Here is a 23619-nt window from a genome sequence, read left to right as displayed (position 1 = left end):
TGACGTGGGATGACGTCGGGAGGAACCCCCAACATCATCCCGGTCCCTTTAAATTTTCAGGTAGGCGGGCAGACAGTGAAATCAGCTGTCCGCCTACCGACCTATCAATGGCCAATTAAGGCCATTGACAGGCTAATTAAGATTGTTAAAGACCTACCCGTCCAACCTTAAGGCTAGCGGGCAGGCCAGGAGCCCCAGCGGGCTCCTGATTATACATGAAACCTCATCCACTGGCGGGATGAGGTTTCATGTCCGTTTTTAAAAAGTTTCATAAAGTTAATGTGTTTCTTATTAACATATCCCATCTCGTGTGACATTGTCACATGAGGGGGACATGTTAATAATTTTAATATTTTTCTATTTTTGGTGTTTTTTTTACCTGTCAGTAATCTCCCTGAGACAGCACTTGGTCTCAGGGAGATGTGCCCTCTTTTGCGCGCATGCGCAAAAGAGCGCACTTTGACAGATGGGGAATCCCTCCCCACCGGAAACACATTGCACTTCATGTCGGGCAGGCCGCTGGGCAGGCTTTAATTGGCCCGCCCACTCAAAATGGTGGCAGGGGTCGGCTGTCCACTCGCCGCCGAGCCGGTGGGGCCCGCAAGCCCACCAAGGGCAAAATTCTGCCCATTAATTCTGTCTTTCTCTCCACAGATGCTGAGTTTTTCAAGCAATTTTTGTTTTTGTTTCAGATTTCCAACATCCGCAGTATTTTGCCTTTACCCCAGGGCGGGGTTGGGAATCCTGCATTCATGAATTTATTATAAATGTATTGGGTTCTGACCACTATTTTTACCCCTCCACGCAGTCTACCTGAGTCCATGAAAATCTATCCTTAAGTCTCTTAGGTTGTAGACACTCATGAATGTTTGCTGATAATTTTACAGAAGAAATTTCCTCTGAACTATCTCTAACAATAGCAATTTTAAGAATGAACAGTACAAAAATAGAGTAATGTATGTGCAATCTAGAAACAAAAATGTGAATTGTACAATAAATGTACAAGTCTGGGATCAACTTATTTCTTCTAGCTGTTCAGATATCTATTTATGACCTTTTTTAGCAATTCACAAGTTTGTCCACTCTGAAACCTTCAACAGCACTTGTGACTGCTGATACCAAATTGAAAGTTACAAGAGCAACATCCTTTGGAATACAGAATCATTTAGTAATTTGGACATCTAATCATAACAAGTTAGTGATTCAATTTCTGCTTTTTAAGCTACACAGAGCTTTCTTCATGTGTCTCTTTTTCTTTTTACAATTCTGAAACAGCTCTTTAGCACTTGGGATACATCTACACATGTAGCAGCTAAGTAATCATTGCACATTCACATGCCTTTTCGTATTTACACTATAATTATGGCATTGGAGTGGAATGGCTTTGCTTTACACTGCTGCCACAGTCACTGTGTAAATGCTGCTTAAATACAATTACAGCCTGACCTGATACCTCAGCAAAGCAGAGTGAAACACTGGCTTCTGCTTGGTGTCAATGTTGAACATGTGCACATGCATAATAATACTTATCAAAGCTAAATCCCATGATCAGGATATTAAAGGAAGTAGGTGAGAAAATTGCAGATGCATTAGTTACAATTTTCCAAAGATCTCTACATCCAAAAATTGTGCTTTTGGATTATAAAATTAAAAATGGCACTCTATTATTTAAGAATGGGGAAGGAGAAGCCAGTCAACTCAAAGCCTGTTAGTTTGATATCAGTTGAAGGGAAAATAACTGGAATCTATTATCAGGGAGGGTGTGACTGAGCACTTGGACAATTATCAGCTGATCAGTCAGCTTGGATTTGAGAAGGATAGGTTATGTCCGACTAAACTAGTTGAATTTTTTTGAGTAGGTCACTCACATAAGGTATTTCTATGGATGCTGTTTATATGGACTTCCTGAAAGCGTTTGATAAAGCTCTGTACAAGAGATTATTCACAAAAATGAGAGTGAACAGAATTAGAGGCAACCTTGTGACATGAGTCAGTAAGTGGTTGGGAGTTGGGAGACAGAAAGGCGGCATAAATGGTTCAATCTCTGAATGGCCGGATGTGACAAGTGGGACCGCAGCTTTTCACTATTTTATTAATAAGTAGGATGAAGGAATAGAGAGTTGTGTACTCAGGTTAGCTGGTGACGTTAATTGAGAAGGCATAATAAGTTATGTATATGGGAGCAGGAAGATACAGGTGGCCTAAGTGAATGGGAAAAAACTTGGCAGATGGAGTTCAATGTGTAGAAGTGTGAACTAAATCTACTTTGAATTTGGGAAAGACAAATTGGCATATTTGTTTAATGGCAGGAACTGTGAAGTAGCAAAATGATTTAGGTGTCCATGTACACAAATCACTAATAGCCAGTACACAGAAAGTTGGTCTTTATTGCAAGGGGGTTGGAATATAAAAATGAGGACATGATGTGTCACTTGTACAGGACCTTGGTGAAACTCCAATTAGAGTACTGTGTTCAGTTTTGAGCATGGAATGTCAGGAAAGATATATTGGTCTTGAAAGGAGCGCAGTGAAGATTAAGCAGAATGACAGAGCTGAAAGGGTTAAATTATGGCAACAGGTTGCATAAACTCACCTTGTATTTCCATGAACTTATAAAATTAAGAGGTAATCTCATAGAAGTGTTTAAAATAGTAAAGAGGTTAGCTAAGGTTGATATAGGGGAACTCTTTCACTGTTGGGAAATCCAGGGCAAGAAGACATAGGCCTGATCTTGCAGTCCCAATAGCAGCAATGCTGAGAAGTTTGCCACTCTTGAGGGCTGCAACAACACAGCAACGTCCAGCGATCTTGTTTACGTTGAAATCCAGAAGTTGCAGTGCACCTGAATGGGCTCCAGACTAGCCCACACTACTGGCTCCGCTGGTTTATAAAGGCACAGAGATCTGTCAATCGGAATCTTGGACTGACTATCCAGAAGTTACATTAGATTTTATGTAGTTTTTTTTAGGGCTTATGCTAGCAGGAGCAGATCCTGCTCAGGAGCGCATCCTTTTAAACCAACAAGAGTGCTAAAACACTCCTGCTCCTCTGGTTCCTCACCCCACAACCTCACTGCTCTGCCCCCTGATCCCTACCCCCCCACCACTGACCAGCTCCTCCAGCCTCCTGGATGGGGAAGCTGGGGGTGCCAGAGGGAAGCCGGGAGTTTGCTGGGAGAGATCTATGGGTCCTGAAGGGGAGTCAAAAGGAAGCCATGGGTGCTGTAATTAATACTTAAACACAGCTTCATTGTTGCCTAAAAATTACAAACTGTTCAGATATTCTGATTAATTTTCCTGACTTGTACCATATATTTATCTCCAGATATTACTTTTTTGTCAGATAAAAATATTTTTCAGAAGGAATAATTGTAAAATAATTACCTGTCATTAAGCTGAACACAGACCTCAAGGGGGCTTTCAGCTAATGACATTAAAAGGGGGCACGGCTTTGCCTGCAAAATGCCTTGCTACTCAGCCTCTGAATTGACTTCATTGTTGGACCCATGCTGAAGCCAAGAGAGCAAGTTCCTGATGCAGCTTACGGCTAAAGTAGAGCCATATTTCACACAGCCAGCAGCGAGTGTCTCCATGTAGACACTGACCACAAGATCCAGGCCATAATCTTAAAATTAGAGATTGGTAATTTAGGAATGAAATCAAGAAGCACTTTTTCGCACAAAAAGATATTGGAAATCTGGCACTCGCTCCCCAAAAAAGCTGTGGATTCAGGATTCATTGAAATTTTCAGAGTGAGATCGATAGATTTTTGCTGTTAGGTCTATGAAAGGAATTGGAGCAAAGCAGAATAAATGAAGCTGAGGTACAGATCAGCCATGATGATTTATTAACTGGTGGAACAAGTTTGATGGCCTCATCCTGTTTCTATGTTCTACAGGTTACATCGCAGATGACAGAACGGGGTAATTTTGCATATAGAACCACAACATGGGAGGCATGAAGTATATTAATCTGTCATTTGCCTTTCATTGAAAAAAATACTCTTTAGGCAGGAAGAAAAAGGATGTGCAAATGGTGCATCAAAATGGGGCTATAACACAAATTTGTCCCCCACGCTGTCATTTACCTCACCTACTTCCTAAATTGCTACAATTTATACTGATATTAGGCAGTCCTGAAAAGACACCAGATGGTATTCCTACTACAGCTCTGCAGTGCTCATTTACAGTTGTCACAAGCATTACCAAAATGGCAGAGTGCAACAAATAAATTAGTAAATTGAAAGATTTATATTTAAGGCTTTAATTAGAACCTGTTAACAATAACCTGTATTTGGACATAAAATAGAGCACACCAATTTTGATTGCCCAAATAAATTAAATTGTTAAGCACCTGACCATAAAATTTTGCATTGTCTTTCAGGAGTGGATAAAGATTGGCTTTTATTCATTTTAAAATCTGGTTTAAATATAATGAGTTTATAGGAGAAGGAACGCTCATCCTTTCAGGTTTCAGTATATGTTATTACCTACACTTAAATCTGAACAGAAAAATCACACCCTTTATAAAACATAAAATTCTGCCCAGTTTTAAATGTAACTGCCAAGGGAAGACACATCTGGGTGTGTGCAGGGTGTTAAATCCCCTAAAAGAGACTACAGGTTGGGGTCCTGACATTACCTTCAGGTTTCCCTTGGATAGGAGAGCAGCCCTTGGAGTTGTTGAGTAGGTAATTGTAATATGCAAATAGATAATTAAATGCTGTTTTTTCCAACAATTTTGGCTTTAAAAGCCAGCACACCCATTTCCAAGCTGTCAGCAACTCAGCAGAGCCAACCAGGCCAGTGGACAGTAAGAAGCACTTCTTCAGTAAAACTGACAGACTGGGAAGCCTTTCAAAGGCAAAACTGCTTCAGCCATGCCCAGGTGAGAGATCAAAATCCTGGAATTCCAGCTGGACTACAGCAGTTCAAGGAGGCAGCTCACTATCACCTTCTCAAAGGAAATTAGGGATGGATAACAAATGCTGGTCTTGCCAGCAACGCCCACCTTCCATAAAAGATTTTTTTTTAAATAGGCTGGTACTCACAGCACTTCTTCTGAGAGTGTACTTTCGCTACTCATCAGATGATTGCCAACTTCTAATAAGCTCTCCATGGCCTCACCCATCCTCATCTCTGCAATCTCCTCCAGCCCCATAATCCTCTGAGATATCTGTGCTTATCTAATTTTGGACTCCTGAGGATTACCAATTTTAATTCCTCCACCATTGGTGGCCATGCCTTCAACTGCCTAGGCCCGAAGCTCTGGAATACAAGAGCAGCTTAGAGGCTAGGAATCCTGCGGCGAGTAACTCACCTCCTGACTCCCCAAAGCCTGTCCACCATCTACAAGGCACAAGTCAGGGCTGTGATGGAATACTCTCTGCTTGCCTGGATGAGTGCAGCTCCAACAACACTCAAGAAGCTTGACACCATCCAGGACAAAGCAGCCCTTTTGATTGGCACCCCTTCCACAAACATTCACTGCCTCCACCACTGATGCACAGTGGCAGCATTGTGTACCATCTACAAGATGCAGTGCAGAAATTCATCAAGCCTCCTTAGGCAGCACCTTCAAAACCAACGACCACTACCATCTAGAAGGACAAGGGCAGCAGACACATAGGAACACCACCACCTGGTAGTTCCCCTCCAAGCCACTCACCATTCTGACTTGGAAATACATCGCCATTCTTTCATTGTCACTGGGTTAAAATCCTGGAACCTCCTAACAGCACTGTGGGTGTACCTACACCACAGGAACTAGAGCGGTTCAAGGTAGCTCACCGCCACCTTCTCAAGGGCAATTAGGGGTGGGCAATAAATGCTGGCCTAGCCAGCAATGCTGTCATGAGGCTATTAATGTATATAATATTTTGGAAAATATTTTTCTTTTAAAATAGAGGTTTAGTCTGTGGGTGTGTCTTAACTGGATTAAAGCCAGCTAGTCTGGGTGCTTTGATATGTACTAGTTTTGATATGTAAGAGAGAAAACGTGCATTTGCATTTTTTGAATAGAGCATTCAAGAAGTAGGGTGAAAACTGATGCCCATCTAGCAGCTACCAAGCAAAATGTTTATATTAATAATAAAATTGGTACTATGAAAGGGGTTTCATTGCTAAAAGGTGAAGTTCAAAGAGGCTGGTGAGACAATGAGAATTTGAATTCAATCAGTGGTGGTAGGTATAACTTCAGCAGTTTTTGGGTATGCAGAGCAGAGGCAATGTGAGATCAAAAGGCAGCTGCAAGCCTCCAACTGGCTCCACAGGAACCAAGTGAAAAGAACCTAATTTTGGATTCATAATGTGAAAGTGTTTTGCTTGGTGTTTGGTTTAGTGTATGGGTTGCTGTTGCCTTAATGGAGATTAGTTTGGGGATTTGTTAGATGTTATAATAGTAGTAATTTGTAGCCATGTGTATATATATTTTAACCTGTGTAAATTAATAAAATGTTTCCTTTAGTTAAATGTAAAACCTCAAGAACTGGTGGTCTGATTCTTGAATTTAGAGTCACATCTCAAACATAACACTTAAAATTATAGGTTATGACAGTTGTTTAAGTTTCCCTCTGGGAATTTTAAATAGCTCCTCTTTACCAACTGCATCAGTCATAACAATTGGGGGCTGTGCCAGGATAAATTATATTTCTAATTCTTTGATTGGTTAGGAATTGGTGAATCTTAAGCTTATGAGTACGAGAGGCACTTTGAATTCAGGAGTTGGTGAGGTATTTTAGTTGTGGTGAGACTGCAAGACGGCTTTGGCAATTGCTAAGACTTGTCTGGGAGTAGAAGAGATTACTCCTGATTGGGATGGAGACAATAACCTAAAGTAAGTTAACAGAGTTAAAGGCAGACAAGTTAAAATTGTGGTTACCTGCAGGGGCTAGGAAATCAGATAAAGTTAAAAGTATAGCACAGCATCTACAGTTGGAAGTGAAACCTGACACTAATTAGTCATAGTTGGAGGCAGTGAGACTTCAGTTGCAAATGAAGAAGCTTGAATTTGAACAAGCAAAGGAACTGAAAAAGCTTGAATTTGAACAAACTAGGGAATTAGAAATTGTGAAGGTGGAGAAGGAGGAAAGAGAAAGAGAGAGAGAGAAAGAGTAAGAGAATTCCAACTGAAAATGTTGGCAGTTAGAATAGAGATGTCAGTAGGTAAGGAAGGATTTAGCGCTAGAGTAGAACCCAGTGGGGATATGTTTAAATTTGTACAAGCTCTTCCAAAGTTGAAGGAAAAAAATATTGAAGCATTCTTTATTTCATTTGAGAAGCTAGCTAAACAGATGAATGGCAACAGGAAAACTGGACATTATTATTACTGTCTAAGTTGTCAGGTAGGGCACCTGAGGTAAGTGCTTCACTTTCAGAAGAAATGTCGGTGAATTATGATGTGGTAAAAAAAGCTATTTTGAGTGCATATGAGTTGGCTCCTGAAGCATACTGGCAGAAATTTAGGAATATGCGAAAACAGCCTGGGAAAACTTATATTGAGTTTGAAAGAGTAAAACAAAGTAATGTTGACTGGTGAATATGGGCGTTAAAAATAGAGACAACATATGCATCTCTTAGGGAAGTCATTCTTTTGGAAGAATTTAAAGATTCAATCTCTTCAGTAGTGAGAACTCACGTGGAGGAACAGAGGGTTGATTCTGTAAGAAACGCAGCTGAGATAGCTGATGATTATGAATTAGTTCATAGAACTAAACCTTTTTTCCGTCACCCTTTCAAATTGGAGAAGGATAAAAAGTGGGATGGTGAAAAGAAGGCAGGTAGTCAGGGAAGCGAAGGAGTAGCTGGAAGTTCCCAGGAAGTTTTTTCTCAGAACAAAAAGGAAGGTGCTGAAGGTAGAAGTGACATTCGAAAATTTCATTGTAATAAAATGGGGCACACAAAGTCAGTGTGTTGGTGGTTGCAGAAAAAACCCGTAGGAATTATTGGAGTACAGGAAAGCTCTGGATGTAAATCTGGATGTGGGTTCTGAGGTTCAGGCATAGGAAAAACCAGCGGTTTGTGTACAGATGAAACAGGGACAAATCAGTGAAAGGTAAAGAAGTGGGATTGTGTTCACAGTTTACTCAAGAGAATTCTGAGGAGCAGGTTGCAGAAATGTTTAAAGACTTTGAATGTGAATGGAAAGTATTTCCATGTGTACTGGGTGGAGTAGGTAAAGATGTTAAAATTTTAAGAGACACAGGGGCTAGTCAATCCTTAATGTTGTGGGATAGTGACATTTGTTGTTCAGAGGGAGGGTTACAGGAGAAGGTGCTAATAAGTGGGGTTCAAGGAGATGCTAAGTCTATTCTGTTGTGGAAGGTAAATTTAAAGAGCAGATGGAAGGAGGGTGAAGTTATAGTTGGGGTGGTGGAAAACCTGCCTATTGCAGGGGTCCAATTTATTATTGGTGATGATATAGCTGGATCACAAATGTGGGTGATGCCTGTGGTAGTTGAGCAGCCTGTAGAAGTGTTTTCAACAGAAGTACTACAGAAGGAACATCCTAGATTGTTTCCTGACTGTGTAATAATGAGCTCAAATGGCCATAGGGAAGAACAAAATAAACAAGATAAGCAGGCAGTTCAAAGGCAAGGAGGTGTCGAAATCCAATTGGCTGGCACTGTATTTGATAACATTGTTCAGGAGGAAGGAATGCAGGACAGTTCAGTTGAAGTGTTAACTCAAAGAAGTTAATGGAGTTACAGAAAAATGATTTGTAAATAAAACGGTTATATCAGAAAGCTTGTTCAGAAGCCAAAGCAAAATGTATTCCAGTGTGTTATCTTCAGGAAGGTATTTTAATGAGAAATTGGCAGTCGGATCATGCCTCAGCAAATGAAAGCTGGAGGGAGGTGCATCAGATTGTTATCCAATTAGGGTATAGAAATGAGATTCTGAGGATTGCTCATGAAATTCCAATGGGGGGACATTTAGGAGTTAGAAAAACACAGGAAAAGATACAGAGGTATTTATTTTGGCCAGGATTGCATAGGGGTGTAGTCAAATTCTGTAGAACCTGTCATATATGTCAAGTAACAGGAAAACCACAAGCAGTGATTAAGCCAGCGCCTTTAATCCCAATATCAGCATTTGAAGAACCTTTTACCAGGGTCATGATTGATTGTGTAGGACCCCTCCCTGAGACTAAAAGTGGAAATCAGTATTTATTGACAATAATGGGTGTGTCTACCAGGTTTCCTGAAGCAATACCTTTAAGAAATATTACAACTAAGAAGATTGTGGAGGAGTTAATAAAATTTTTTTACAAGATATGGTTTACCTAAGGAAATACAATCAGATCAGAGGTCAAATTTCACGTCACAGCTGTTTAAGGAAGTAATGAACAGTTTGGGAATAAAACACTTTAAGTCAACAGCTTATCATCCAGAGTCACAAAGAGCTTTGGAAAGATGGCATCAAAACTATGATAAGAGCATTCTGTCAGAATTATGCACAGGACTAGGATATAGGAATTCCATTTTTGTTATTTGCTATTAGAGACACTCCTAATGCATCGACTTGTTTTAGCCCTTTTTTAACTAATTTATGCTCCCTTATGCCTTAACTTGACTGTGTATGCTCTACCTTCCAGGCTGACTTGGTTTTTATTCTATATTGTCTGTACATCACCCCCTACTATACCTGCATGCCATATCCCATCCCCCTGCCAAATTAGTTTAAACCCCTACCAACAGCACGAACAAACCTCCCCGCAAGGATGTTGGTCCCGTTCCAGTTCAAGTGCAACCCGTCGGACTTGTACAGGTCCCACCTTCCCCAGGAACGGACTCAGTGATCCAGGAATCTATAGCAGCAACACCAATATCAAAAGCACCAGAAGCAACATCAGCAGCAACAACATCTGTCCTCTGTTCAGCCGCATCCCCCTCCAGGCCAAAGGGGATGGACTCAAGAAATGCAGTTTGAAGGAGGCATGCCCCAAACACAGGGTCTACAGGTTGAAGATCAGATCTCTCAGCATGTGTGAGCACCAGTGCCTCAGGAGGTTTAGCCTTTCATGAACAGGTTGTTGCTGACATCTACAGCCTCCTAGAACAAGAAATGTAAGAAATAGAGTGTGTGGAGGAGAGAGACCAATAACATTTGTGGAGGGTGACTGTAAGACATAAGTGTGAGAGAGTAATCGGATGAGGATGAGTGTGTGTTGGCTGTTGAGATGGAGATAGGAGGTGCTTGCAGAGAGAGAGAAGAATGAGTGAACCTGAAAGTGTTTGTTCTGAGGAATGCTGTGCAGGAGAATGCTGGGAAAGGCAGAGTATATGGGGCTTGTCACTTGAAAGTGTTGTGCCACTTGCCTTTCCCACCCTCATCAGGTCCTGGATCCTCTTGGTGGACTGTCTCCAGGTTGGAGACACCACAATTTTGCTGTTGACATCATTGGTCACTTTCACGCTTGCCTGGTTGGATTTAGAGACTGGCCTCTTCCTTCCATCCTTCCCAAACATCACCTCACTGCAGACTCTCACATCTCACACCAAAACTTCCAGCAAAAAGTGAGACCCCCATCCTTTCCAGTCATGTAGTTGCTGCAGCATCAGGAATCCAATTCAGTCATTCTGAACCATGCCAGGGTCCCTTTAATTAGAAATCCTTCCTTTGATAGATTTGACATAATACCCCACTTTCCCTCTCTGATCAAGAAACCTGGAAGTTTGATGCTAATACCGTAGCTCAGTTAAAAGAGCTATGACAAAGCTCACTGCAGATATTAATGGGTTTCTGACCCCCCTACTGGTCCCACCATTTTGGTTGGGATTATCATTTCAAAATTCTGTCTGATATGTTTGTACTTGTTCCAATCTAAGCAATGGCACAGAAGTTAAACATTATTCTGAATATAACTGTGACTGTGCATTCTGCAGATCATTGCAGTGGTCATCCATGGAAGTAAACCAGCCATTTCATCACACTGTTAGGCAGTGAGCTCCAAAGCAAAACTAATCAATGGATGTGTTTTATTTTTACATTTAAAATCCTGAAATGCATGATCTGCTTTGATTAAATGATTTGGCTACTGTGTAATATTTTATGTACAAACTGCAAGTAACAATCCAAAAATACGAAAAACAGAACAGCAAAACACAGAGCATTACATGTGTGAAAAATGCGAGAAAGTAGAGCAACCCTACAAACACTGAAGTTACCTAAACAAAAGTCACCTGCCACACAGAATTATGAAAGATTCCAGTAGTCAGATAATAAATAATAAAGTTGATGAAGGTAGTGCAATATATATTGTTTACATGAATTTTCAAAAGGCATTTGATAAAGTACCTCATAACCCATTCAGAAAATAGAAGCAAAGTGACAGTAGTAACTTCGGTACATATTTATCCTATTACACAGCTGTAGGAGGCATTGAATATTGGTGAATGGAAGTTTTTCTAACTGGACATAAGTATCTAATAGGTCGATATTGGAACCATTGCTTTTCTCGTTATATATAAATGATTAAGATTTGGGTAAAGGAAGTAGAAATTTGAAGTGTCTGTACATTAAAAGACTTGGTAACGTAATGTTTAGTAAACCTCATAGTAGCGGACTTCAGGAGGACATAGACAAACTGGTAAAATGGGAAGTCAAGTGACGATGCAATTTAATGTGATAAATTTGAAGTGATATACTTTGGGAGAAATAACATGGAGAGACAGTATAATCTAAATGGTACTATTTTGTGGAAGTATGAGAGAGTTAAGGAACCTGGAGGTGCACATTCACAAATGTTTAAAGTGGCAAGGCAAGTTGGAGAGGCGATTAAGAATGTGTATGGGATACTTAGAACTTTGTATGGAAGGGTACTGAATACATAAATAATGAAGGTATGCTAAAACTTTAAAAGTTCTGATTAGACCTCAATTGGAATACTGTGTATAATCCTTTAGGAAGGATGTCAAAGTCCTGGAGAGAGTACTGAAGAATCTTACCAGGATGATACCAGGGATGAGGGAGCTCAGTTATTTGGAGAGATTGGAGAAACAGATTGTTCTCCTTGGAGCAGCACAGGTTAAGGAGAGATCTAATCGAGCTATCCAAAATTATGAGGAGTTTTGATAAGTAGGAGGAAACTATTTCTCTTGGCAAATGAGTTGGTAACCAGAGGTCGTAAAAAATAATTGTTTAATTAAAATAATTTTTTAATTAAAATAATTGGCAAAATTAGTGGGAAAGTAAGGGGGAAGTCCTTTTCACAGAGGGCTGTTAAGATCTGGGATGTACTACCTGAAAGGGTGGTGGAATCAGATTTCACAAGAATTTTTAAAAGGCATGTACTTGAAGAGGTGTAATCTACCAGATTATAGGGAAAATGTGGGACTAGATTGGGCAGGGTTTTCAAAGAGCTGACATAGGTCTGACAGGCTGAAAGGCCTCCTTGTGTGCAATAAGAATCTACCTTTATTTCTTTCCTATGCCTAGTGACACATGAGGCAGACAAAGCACGTGCTATGTCTGTTCCATGACTAATTTTTCCTTGCCTGTTGCCAGAGATTAATAACTTGAGGGGCATCAGTCCGTGTCAAGCATGGCTGATCAGCAGGCTATAAGAGTCTATTATTTTATAATACTTCTAATTTTGATGAACCAATGAATTGTGGCAACTACATGTATCTGCTGCTGATCCAGAAAATGGTCAGCCCAGTCCTTGAGATTTCAGCAGAAGCCTGTTCCCAAAACATATTTTTAAAGAAACAATTTTAACATTAACGTGAAATTGGAATTGGCTACATGCCGCTCTAGTAATACGTGATTGACACAGGGCAACTAACTAATAAAATAGATTGTCTTGAGGAACTTTGTGATACACAAATTATCTGCCACTTCTCCCTACATGACAAAAGTGACTATACTTCAAAAATACTTCATTGGCTGCGAAACATTTTGGGATGTCCTGAGAGTGCAATATATGCTACATAAATGCAAATTTTCCTTCTTAATACCCTCTGAAGTGACTTAGTCAGCTGTAATAACAATTGCTGGGGCAACCAGACTGGGCAATAAATGCAACCTTGCCCGCAATTCTCACATCAGAAGACAAATACTTTTAAATGCTTCTTTAAAAAGCACATTCCAAATTTTAAGCATAATGTAGGTAACATAAAACAGATGCAAGGTATCATTAGCGTTCCTGTTCTATAAATATAAATGATTCAAGCTGGTATTTTAGATGTGGTGGAAAATGTTACACAGGAATAGAAGGGTACCAAGTTTCTCATAAATAAAAACCATACTGGATTGGATAGATTGTTATTAAGTTTTAACAAGATCAGGCATAAATCACACTAACGTTCTACATGTTTTCTTTTCCATGGTTGCACAAAAAATTACTGGGATAGAAATTTGGAACTGCCTATTTCTGGGACTGGAGATACGGTGATAGCATTGCAGTGGCCCTCAGTAAGCGAGGAAGGGTAGGTGGGGCAGGTGGGGTGTGGAGAGAGCAATCGGTGGCATCTGGCTGTGGTAGCATAGGCTGGGGGGAGAGAAAGCTCAACAATTAATACAGATGTAGATTATAGATACTGCACAAGGATTTAAAGATTTGCTTTTGAAGGTATTTCACAATGAAAACTGTAATCAAATTGCTGAAGAGAGACATTGGCAAAACTTTTCGTTTCGCACTTATCAGGACAAACAAAGAACGCCAAATTTCAAACAATCACAATAATTTATACTACAGGGGAAAGGGGTGCTGATTGGTTGGCAAGTCGACTCTGATTGGCTGAGGCATTGCCACTGCCAATGGAATTATAGGCTCCCCAAGCTCCCAGGTAACTCAAAAAAGGTGCAAGGCTTGAACATATTCCTTTTGTTTGCAGAAAAGGGGTCTCTGTGTATGAATGTACGTTGCTTATAGCATACGTCAATGAGTCACGTTACAAGATTGATTGATTATTAGACTATCTATTAGTGTATTCAAGATTGTTGAACAAGTGTAGCCCAATCGCAAAATCACATTTAACAGTAGACTTTTTGTTTTAGATTTTTCAAGTGCAGGCTGGTTGAGTATGGTCTGTATTCTGCCTATTACGAACAACCGAAGGAACAACCAAAGGCCATGCCCCAGCCAATCAGAGTCAACTTGCCAACCAATCTGCACCCTTTTCTCCTGTAGCATAAATTGCTGTGATCATTTGAAATTTGGCATTTTTGCATTTGCCTTGATGAGAGCAAGACGAAAAACTTCGGCAATATATTTCTCCTTTCATCAATGTTCAAGTTATGTATCACTTGTTTGTAATCAAATTCTACATCTAGTCATATTCGCTCAAGAGTTACAAATAGACATCAATAAAACAAAGGTTATGAAAAACTCAACGAATTAAATATCTATAATTCATCTAGACAAGGTCTTGCATAATGTAGAATCTTCAAGGAAATTACAATGTTGGCTGGTGTACATAAATTTCACTGCCAAATTATCTAATTGAATTGAAAACTAGCTCAACTGGAAGCAGATGATGGTCATAATAGGGAAAAGCTCTGTTGCTGCAGGGTATGATTTATGATTTTACAGAGGGTATGTACTACATATAGCTTATGCAAAATTTGGAAATGAGATACAAACAATGCTCAAAGTATTAAAGACCTATGCAATGGGGATTTTAAAGTAGAAAAATTTATGGAACAACAGAAACCAAACATGTGTATATTGAATGCACAATTAGTAGCAAATGTTGAGAAAGAAAAATACTTGTATTATTATTGATCATTCATTGATGGTTTCAAATAAATACAAAGCTTTGTAGATCAGCAAATACTGAGCAAATCAAACAATATGTTTCAGGGTAGTGTGTCTGTAAGTGAACACGTTATTCTAAATTTAACTTGACACCATTTTTAAAATTCATTCATGGGATGCAGGCATCATTAGCTAGGCCAGCATTTATTTCCCACCCCTAATTGCCCTTGAGAAGGTGTTGGTTAACTGTTCCAAGCAGTTTGGTACAACCAATTCAGAAGGCAGTTAAGAATCAACCAAATTGCTGTGGGTCCAAAGTCACATGCAGCCCAGATCAGGTGAGGAAACCAATTTCCTTCCCTAAAAGACAGTAATGAACCAGATGGGTTTTTATGACAATCTGATATTTTCATGGTCACCATTGCTGATATTAGTGTTTATTTTAAAATTCCAGATTTATTTAATTGACCAAACTGAAATTCCTGAGCTGCCCTGGTAGGATTTGAACACACGTCTTTATATCAGTAGGCCAGGCCTCTGGATTACAAGGCCAGTAACATAACCACTGTATTCGGTGCTGTAATTGGGATACTCTTTGCAATTTTGGGCGTTTTATTTTGAAAAAGATTTTGATGCATCAGCAACCTGGATGAACTCAGCACACAGAGCTCTAGATCATGAGGAGAGATTTACAGAGGTGAACTTGGAGAAAAAAAATTCTGAGGTAGAACATAATCAAGCTCTTCAAAATCTGGAATAAAAAATGTTCTTGTTGTAAATATGCTATCAGACTTGGACTTCAGCACAGAACTAGAAGAGAACCAAGGGCGGAATTTTGCCCTTGGAGTGCGGGCTCGTTGGGGGCGGTTGGGAAGCGCACCGGCACCCACGATCAGGCCCAGAAGGCAATTTCACACTAGTGGGCCAGCAATTAAGAGCTGCCTCAGGGAGATGAATTGATTTCGGAAAAAATATTAAAGATTTTATAAATGTCTGTTTTTATAAAACAGATTTTATAAATCTGATTTTATAAAACTCTGTCACATGAGCAGGGACATGTTATTTATGAAAAATTAAAGTTTTTATTTGCTTTTGGAAACCTCATCCCTCCTGTGGATGAATCTCCCAAAAAAGTGCAATGGCTTCTTCACCTTTTCGCCTACCCGCCAACCATTAGGCTATGTTTATTACCTTTTCAATGGCCTTAATAGGTCTTTTAATTGTCGGCGAGCACCCTAGTGCGCGCCCGCCAACCGAAATATCATGTGGGATGCACACCCTATGTCATCGCGCATCATTTTACACTCGGTCGGGTCGGGCGCACGCCTGCCGGCCGAGCTAAAAATTTTACCCGGAAGAGAACATGGGTTTAAATTTACACAAACCTCCTGAGAGGTTAGAAATTCGAAGAATTCTGCCCCCATCACTGATAGGAGTGAACAGACTTCCCAAGATACTGAATGAAGGCTGTGGTTCAAGAACATAACTGAAGGTGACAATACAGTGCAGAACTGAGGGAGGGTAGCACGATCAGAGATGCTAGGTGATAAATGGGGTTCATTAGTGGACAGTGTGCTTAGAATTCCAAATGGCCTCCATGCCACACGCACACACTTGTGCTGTAAATTGTGTCGGATGCCATATTGGTTAGGGCATCAGCAATTGTGCAGTGAAGAGTCACCGAAAGTATGCAGAGAGGCAAAGCATGCTGTCAATCAACTTGTGACACTAATTTGATGCCAGCAATGCCAATTTGGAGTTTAACTCACCAGCCAACACTTCCTCTCTTAACCTCGTACAGTCAAATTCATTCCGCAGCAGGAAGAATCCCATTCCCACCACCTCACACCGCCACCACTCAGCCATCAATGCAATTGAAAGGGATCATCAACTGCTTGGAGGTTAGTTACTGGTTGATTTCTTCTGGTTTGATGCTTTCATAAGTTGTTTCAAGTTGCAAAACTCTACAGGGACAGGTGTTGAAGGACCTTTTGCTAACTTCAAGGCTTCTGCACAAATCAGTTGCTCCCAGACATGGGAGGCAATCCCCTTGGATACAGCATGATTTAAGAGAATGAACATACACCATGCAGAACAGGTCAAGCTGCTGCAAAATGGAAAGAGGAGTTAAGAAAGGATCTCGGCACGAAAGGATTCAATAAGGATGTTTGGACGGAAATTTCCCACCTGCAGTAAGCACAACTGCAGCTTCAGAGCTGGACAAGAATCACATTCTTGTGGCTGTGAAAGTGACTGGTGATGAACCTTTACTCACCTGGCCCCTTCCAGATTGGAGCTGGAGATTTTGCAACATTTTCCAGTTTGCCATCCATTGATGTGTATAGAGAGGTGACTGAGGCCCTCTATGCAAAGAGAGCTGAATACGTTTCCTTCTCTCTTGCCAAAGATAAGCAGGTGGAGGAATTATGTGGCTTCAATAGGATTGCAGGCTTCCACATGGTACAGGGTGCAACGGACTGTGCACACATCACTTTGTGGCCAAATCACATCAAATCAACCCTATACCAGAACCAAATGGAATATCACTCCCTCAATGTCCAGATGGTGTTTGACCATGGGCAGCAAATCATGCAGGTTAATTCCCTGTTATCTTGGCAGAAGACATGATGCCTTCATTTTGCAGCAGTCTGCTGTGCCAGCTGTATTTCAGCCACCCACAGCAAACCAAAGATGGCTATGACATAAAGGCTATCTGCTGATGACGTGATTGATGACACTGGTGTCCGACCCATGCACAAAATGCATAAAATAAAAACCATACTGTCCACAAAATCTAATAGAGCAGACCATTAGCATACTGTAACTTTTCTGCTGATATCTTATCTTCTTTCTGCAGTCTTCGATTTTAACTTGTTCGTCCAACAGAGTCCTTCTTTAGGGATGTAAAATGAGCTTTGATGATGTTATTGAGCTGCAACTACTATGTTAACCATGAGCTTGAGCAAGCAAATTGTTGCAGCATTCCTATCAGATCAACCTAGCAGCAAGTGATCCAGAAGGTCAGAAGAGGACAAAAAAGGAAAAAAAAGTAATTTTTTAAGCTTTTCTTCAGGGGGCATGAGAGGCAGTAGTGCTTCTCTGGACTTCAGAAGGAAAATTTAGGTCCACCCTATCCCAGGCTCCACCTCGTTCTAATCACTACACCATCCTAAGCTCCTCACCTGGACTCATCCAAGTGCTAGGGACCATTCTTTCAATCCCCAGTGGTATCCTCCTGCCACCCAACATAGTATCCCTGCCTGACAGCCAGCTGGTGCTTCCTGCCAGCTTTGGATAGACAGGTGATCAAGGGCATGCAGATAAGGCTCATAGGTTAAAAATCACCAAGATTTCTAGCTGTTGCGGTGGAGATGGCTAATTCGGCTCCCATCCACCTGTTTCAGTTTAAAAATCTGGGCATATATGTGTGTCGACGACACTGAGCTAAATAAGTAGATATTAAGCAAGGAGGCCAAATACTTGCTCTAAAAGATGAGCTTTTAGCGAGGGAATTCCAGAGCATTGATCATGACTGCTGAAGGCATAGCTGCAAACAATGGGGTAACTGAAATGAAGGAAAAGGAGTTTGTACAAGAGGCTAGAGTCATTAGGAGAGAGAGTTTGGAGAGTAGTATAGAGATGGAGGAGATTATAGAGATACGGAGAAGTAAAGCAAAGAAAGGATCTGAACACAAAGGTGAAATGTTAAGCTTGAGATGTTGGGTATTGGGAGGTCAGCAAGGAAAGAGACAATGAGAGTGAGAGGGATTTAGAGTACAATAGGATTAGACAGCATATTTTGGAGGAGTTAGAATATAAGGGGGCATTGGAATAATCATGTCCAGAGCTGAAGAAAACATGGATGATGGTTTCAGTTGCAGACAGGTTGAGATGGGGTGGAGGTGAAAATAGACAGTTTGTAAAACCTCTAAAAGTGATTCATGGCAGATGCATACTTTCTGAGCTATCAACACCTAGGCTTAGTCATGCTACTTGCTTCTAACGACAATAATTTTGACATCATGCAAGTGTTTACATCACAAACTTTCATACTTCTGGGCTCTGATGAAAGGTAATCGATCTGATACATTAATTCTTGTCATGAAGATGTGCTTTAAACTAAATAATGATTTTTAACCCATTGGCTGGAAGTCTGAATTGAACTTTAAAAACAGATATTTAAAAAATATAGAGACTAAAGTGATTTGAACTCACAGCCCAAGATAGCTAACCCCAATTTGCATTACTAAATGTTCCACATTCTAATCCATTGGAGTGGAGTCAGTCTGCCTGCAAAACTCATCAAAGACAATGACATCAGGAGAGTGTGAGGGGCTCATATCTCCTACCTCACTAGCAAGACATCTATGGCAATCACCTGAGGTATTCAACTGTTGGAGATGGGCCATTAAGACTTGGACAATGGGACCCTGGCTAAGTTAGCTTCTAGACATGAGCTAATCAAATCAAGTTTGGAATACATAGATAATGTATTTTTTTGAATCCCCCTAGCAGTTGGAGAAGGAAGGCCACAAGACAAGTCAACCATCTGAATGCTTTAAGCACATGTTTTCTTAGCAAAACTGAAGGAATGCAGCTTAGGGAGAAGACCGAAGTAGGATCCCTCCTGCCTCCTTTTTGCTCCAACCACCTGGTAAGTGTCGAGCCCTGTTTGCTGACTATCAACTAGGGACACCCTCCTGCAGTCGGAGATTTCTTAAAAGAATCCAATCCAACCTAGCACTACTGTCTCCCAAAGAACAAGTAACTCAGTCAATTACATCTTTATATCGGAAACTTCAAGACCATTGAACTCAGCCTGAAGCCAGCCGAGTCACCAAACTACAGACTGTATACTCTTAGACCTTTTTTTCAAAAAATGGACTCTAATTTTGGCCAACTTCTCCTTCCCCACTCTGTAATTTGTATTTTTGTGTGTGTATGAACTTAAGAGTGTGCGCGTGTGTGCAAAAGTAAGGACAAATTTTATTATTTTACTTAGATCAGTTTAAGCATAATAAAGCTAACCTCTTTCTTTGTTAAACACAATAAAAAACTTGTCCTACTTATTTTATGATCACAGCATATAAACAATTAAGTACTCACTGAGTTGGAGAGCATATCCTTTTCATATGAAAGAAAACCTGTTGCGATCAAATGGGGGGACGGCAAGGAGGGGAGCCATTCAACTCTTCCTCACCTGGTCGCAACACTGGCCAGGATTTTCCATGCCTGCCGGCGTCGGGCGTGTTCAGTGATGTGAACAGACAATACGGCAACAAGCCAAAAATCGGTTTGGTGATGTCCTGAAACCAGTTTGTGATCATCCACTCCACCCACCAATAGTGGGCCACGTTTCACGCCATCGTACAGCAGGAACCTCATTGCAATACATCAGCATATCATTATAAGGCCAGAGTCACCCCCCCACCCCCCAATCGTCGGCAGGAAAACATGCTAACCTGTTTCACAACAGCCTAAAAAAGGCACGTATTTGGCGGGCTGCACTTCGCTTGGGACTTCATGGTTTGTTTGCCTACCTTGCTTCGGTCAGCACTCGTGGTCATCAGAGCCAGGCTTCACAGACAGCACCACATCACTTTCAGGGATCTCATGGTAGGTCTCTACCTACCAGGTCAGCCATCTGTAGGTGGCTTTTCAACGGCTGCAGGGTAAGGTCTTGCTTGGGGAAGGGGGAGAAGTGGCCTCAGGCAAGGGAAGAGGCTGCAGGACGAGAGCTGTACTGGGAAAGGAGGGTATCCCGGGGTGTGTTTGGGGGCACATGTTGATCTGTGCAAGTGGCCTCAAGATGGTGAGGACTGAGGAGGCAGTCTCCAGAGCAGATGAGGCCAGATGGACATGTGAGGGTATGTGTGAGAGAATGGGTAGTGATGTCCCTTGAGCTGGCAGTGAGTGAGATGACAGTGAGTGTGTGATGGGCTTGTATGTGTGAGTTTAGAGTGATGAGTTGGTTGCCATACCCTGGCTGCACAGATGAGATCATTCATCCTATATCTGCATTGGATGACCAACCTCTTCTGTGTAACATTGGCACTGATCACCACTGCCATCACCTACCAAGCCAAAGTAGTAATGTAGTTGCCCCTCCTGCAGCCAGAGCTGAGGTAGAAGACATCATGGCAGGCCTCCATGGCATCCAAAAGGTGCTCGAGGGCTGCAGTCTTCTTGCCTTTTGGGGCCATGGCTTCTTTGCTGCAGTCCTGGGCTGGAAGCACTGAGCACGGCTGTACTTTAAATGTGGTGCCTGGCGTGATGAAGCGGTGAGGAAATGGAGTGGCGGGTGAATGACAGCCCACCTGCCATGGAAACAGCATATTTCCCGGGAATGCTAGCTTGGGACGATGCAGCATGAAACTTGCCATTGTGGCCGGCCGGGAGTATGCCATTTTACCCGCCCGCTACCACACAGTGCAAATCTGGGATGATTCCGCCCACTGTTTCTCTCCACAGTTGCTGTCTGACCTGCTGAGTATTCCAAGCATTTTTTGTTTTTATTTAAAAACTTCTTCCTTCAAAATCAGTTTAAAAGAATTTTAATTTTCTTGATGTTAACAGCTTTCTTCCCCTTCAGGCAATTTTTACTAAATGCTACACACAGTTTCACTCTCCCTTTGTATTAAAAAATTTGGAGGCAGCTAAAAATAATACAGTTGGAAGAAAGTAAGATTTTTTTCTTAAGTTTAATAAAGCCTTTTATATAAATGATCCACTTCAAGAATCCCAGAGCAAAAAGACATTTTAGTTCAGCTTTACTAATGCCTTTGTGTCAATGTGTAGCACTGGCACAAAAGGAGAACCATGATTTAAGAGTCAGGTTGGCAGTTTAAATGCAGGCTGCCCTATCAGAAGAGTGAGAATACCCCAGAAAATAGCCTTGCAACATTCAGGCTTCATACTAATTGCAGTACAACAAGTGCCAATGCAAAATGAATTTTAACAAGTTCCTATGTGATCCATCCATGAATTGCCTGGCAACTTTTTAAACTTAATGTTAAATATTCTAAATTATAACAGAAAACTGACATCCTTGTCAACTCTCTCCACCATTGAAAATGTAAGTAGCATTCAAAAATTAAAGAATGAATCATACATGTGCAGAACTCTTGTCACTGGACAAAAGCGATAGAGGACCCAACAGCATAATTCAGATTAATGGTCCTGCATTGCACTCTACAAGTGCTGGTCAAAAACTGGTACCCGAGTTAAATGGGAATTCATGCACTGTTTATCTGTTGTGATTAGTATTGCTCTTTGCATAAATGTTGCACTATATTGTGGTTCAAATGGTATGCTCTACATATGCAGCTGAATTTAAAACGTAGCTGAAACACAAGTTTTCAATATATTCCACATTACAAACTTTTATTTGTAAACTTTGTTATAGATGCAATACATTGCTTACCCTATTTTCATTCATGTGAGCAGCCAGATTTTCTGAAATGGGTTTGTGCCTCTTGTCTGAATTCAACTAGTTGTGGCTTCAAATCTTAGTAGTTATCAGAACTGGCTTCCTGTATCTATGGAGTAATTCAGAATTACACTGCATTAATATTTATAGATTTCAAGGAACCATTTTTATGCATTTGCAATCAAGGCTATTTCATGTCTTGTCTCTTCTCATATGGTCACTAAAATATTATCCCATAATATTTGTGGTTATCAAAACAGGGAAAATATTTAAACAGTTGCATCTACTTCAGAGTTGGATGAGCAAATAGGCAAAAATTTTCACCTTTTTAAAACTTATTCGAAGGAAGAATCACCAACAATTTATCCGAGATGTAAAACTTTCAATGAAGTTGGAAAATTAACATTAAAATCAGCTCAACTTTATTGTACTTCATCTGTGTCAATGCAAACAAGGTAAAAAGTGCAAAATCTGATATCCTATGTAGCACAACAAATGAACTAAACTATTTAACTAAACTAATGAACAGAAGCCTAGCAGGATTAATATTTCATGTGAACTCTGGATCACAGTTTAGGAAGGGTGTGTAAGCTTTCGAGAGGGTGCAGAAAAGATTTAAGAGAATGGTTCCAGGGATGAAGGTCTTCAGTTACATGGATATATTTGAGAAGCTCGGGTTGTTTTCCTTAAAGAAGGTTGAGAGGATATTTGATAGAGCTGTTCAAAATCATGAAGGGTTTAGACATAGAAGATGGAGGGAATCTGGTCCCACTGGCAGAAGGGTTGAGAACAAAGGACACTGATTGAAGGTGAATGGCAAAAGAACCAATGGCAATATGGGGAAATACATTTTTAAACAGCAAGTGGTTAGGATCTGAAATTTACTCCAAGAGTATGGTGGAGGCCATACGTGGATCCAATTGTGGCTTTAAAAAGGGAATTGGACAAGCACCTGCAGGGAAAAAAATTGCAGGGCTATGAAGAAAGGGCAGGGGGAGGGGACTAGCTGAGTTGCTCTTGCAGAGAACAAGCATGGACATGATGGGCCAAAAAGCCTTCGTTTATGCTATTGCCATTCTATGATCTTATTAAACATATTAAATATTTCTTTTGCACAATGAAAGCTGCTGCTATGGCATATATAATGAATGTCCAAGCAACAATTCAACACAATGAAGTAAAATTGTAAAATTACTGCAGATATTATATTCTGGCAAGTATGAAAGGCAGATGCAAAGTATAGGTTACAGCAATGGGATTTAATGTGGTTTAATTACTGCCCTAAGGAAGGCAGAAACAGTGGGCCAGACTTACAGCATGTTATTTAAACTCTATGCTTGACAGTGTATTTGTAAGCCTGGTGCTGGAATAAATGGGTGGGGAAGGTTGCTTAACAACCAGCTGCTAGGAAGCTGTCACTTTCCAAGTAGCAGAAACAAAAGGAAAGCTAATGTTTTAATGCTCAATATTTGAGTCATATGATTGCATTTA

The 23619-nt window shown here is 40.7% G+C and overlaps 1 protein-coding gene across 3 annotated transcripts in view; it reads right to left on the bottom strand.

Annotated features, from left to right (window-relative positions):
- LOC144684860 (uncharacterized) overlaps nt 1–23619 on the bottom strand; it is a 399842-nt gene that overhangs the window by 282164 nt on the left and 94059 nt on the right. For all 3 annotated transcript variants that reach the window (XM_078549191.1, XM_078549190.1, XM_078549192.1), the window contains one exon: nt 22123–22237. The gene's annotated coding sequence lies outside the window, so the exon portion shown is untranslated. The remainder of the gene's footprint in view (nt 1–22122; nt 22238–23619) is intronic.

Source organism: Cetorhinus maximus, chromosome 9 (assembly GCF_964194155.1).
Source record: "Cetorhinus maximus chromosome 9, sCetMax3.hap1.1, whole genome shotgun sequence".
NCBI classification, from domain to species: domain Eukaryota; kingdom Metazoa; phylum Chordata; class Chondrichthyes; order Lamniformes; family Cetorhinidae; genus Cetorhinus; species Cetorhinus maximus.
This window is presented reverse-complemented; position numbering and strand designations above follow the sequence as displayed.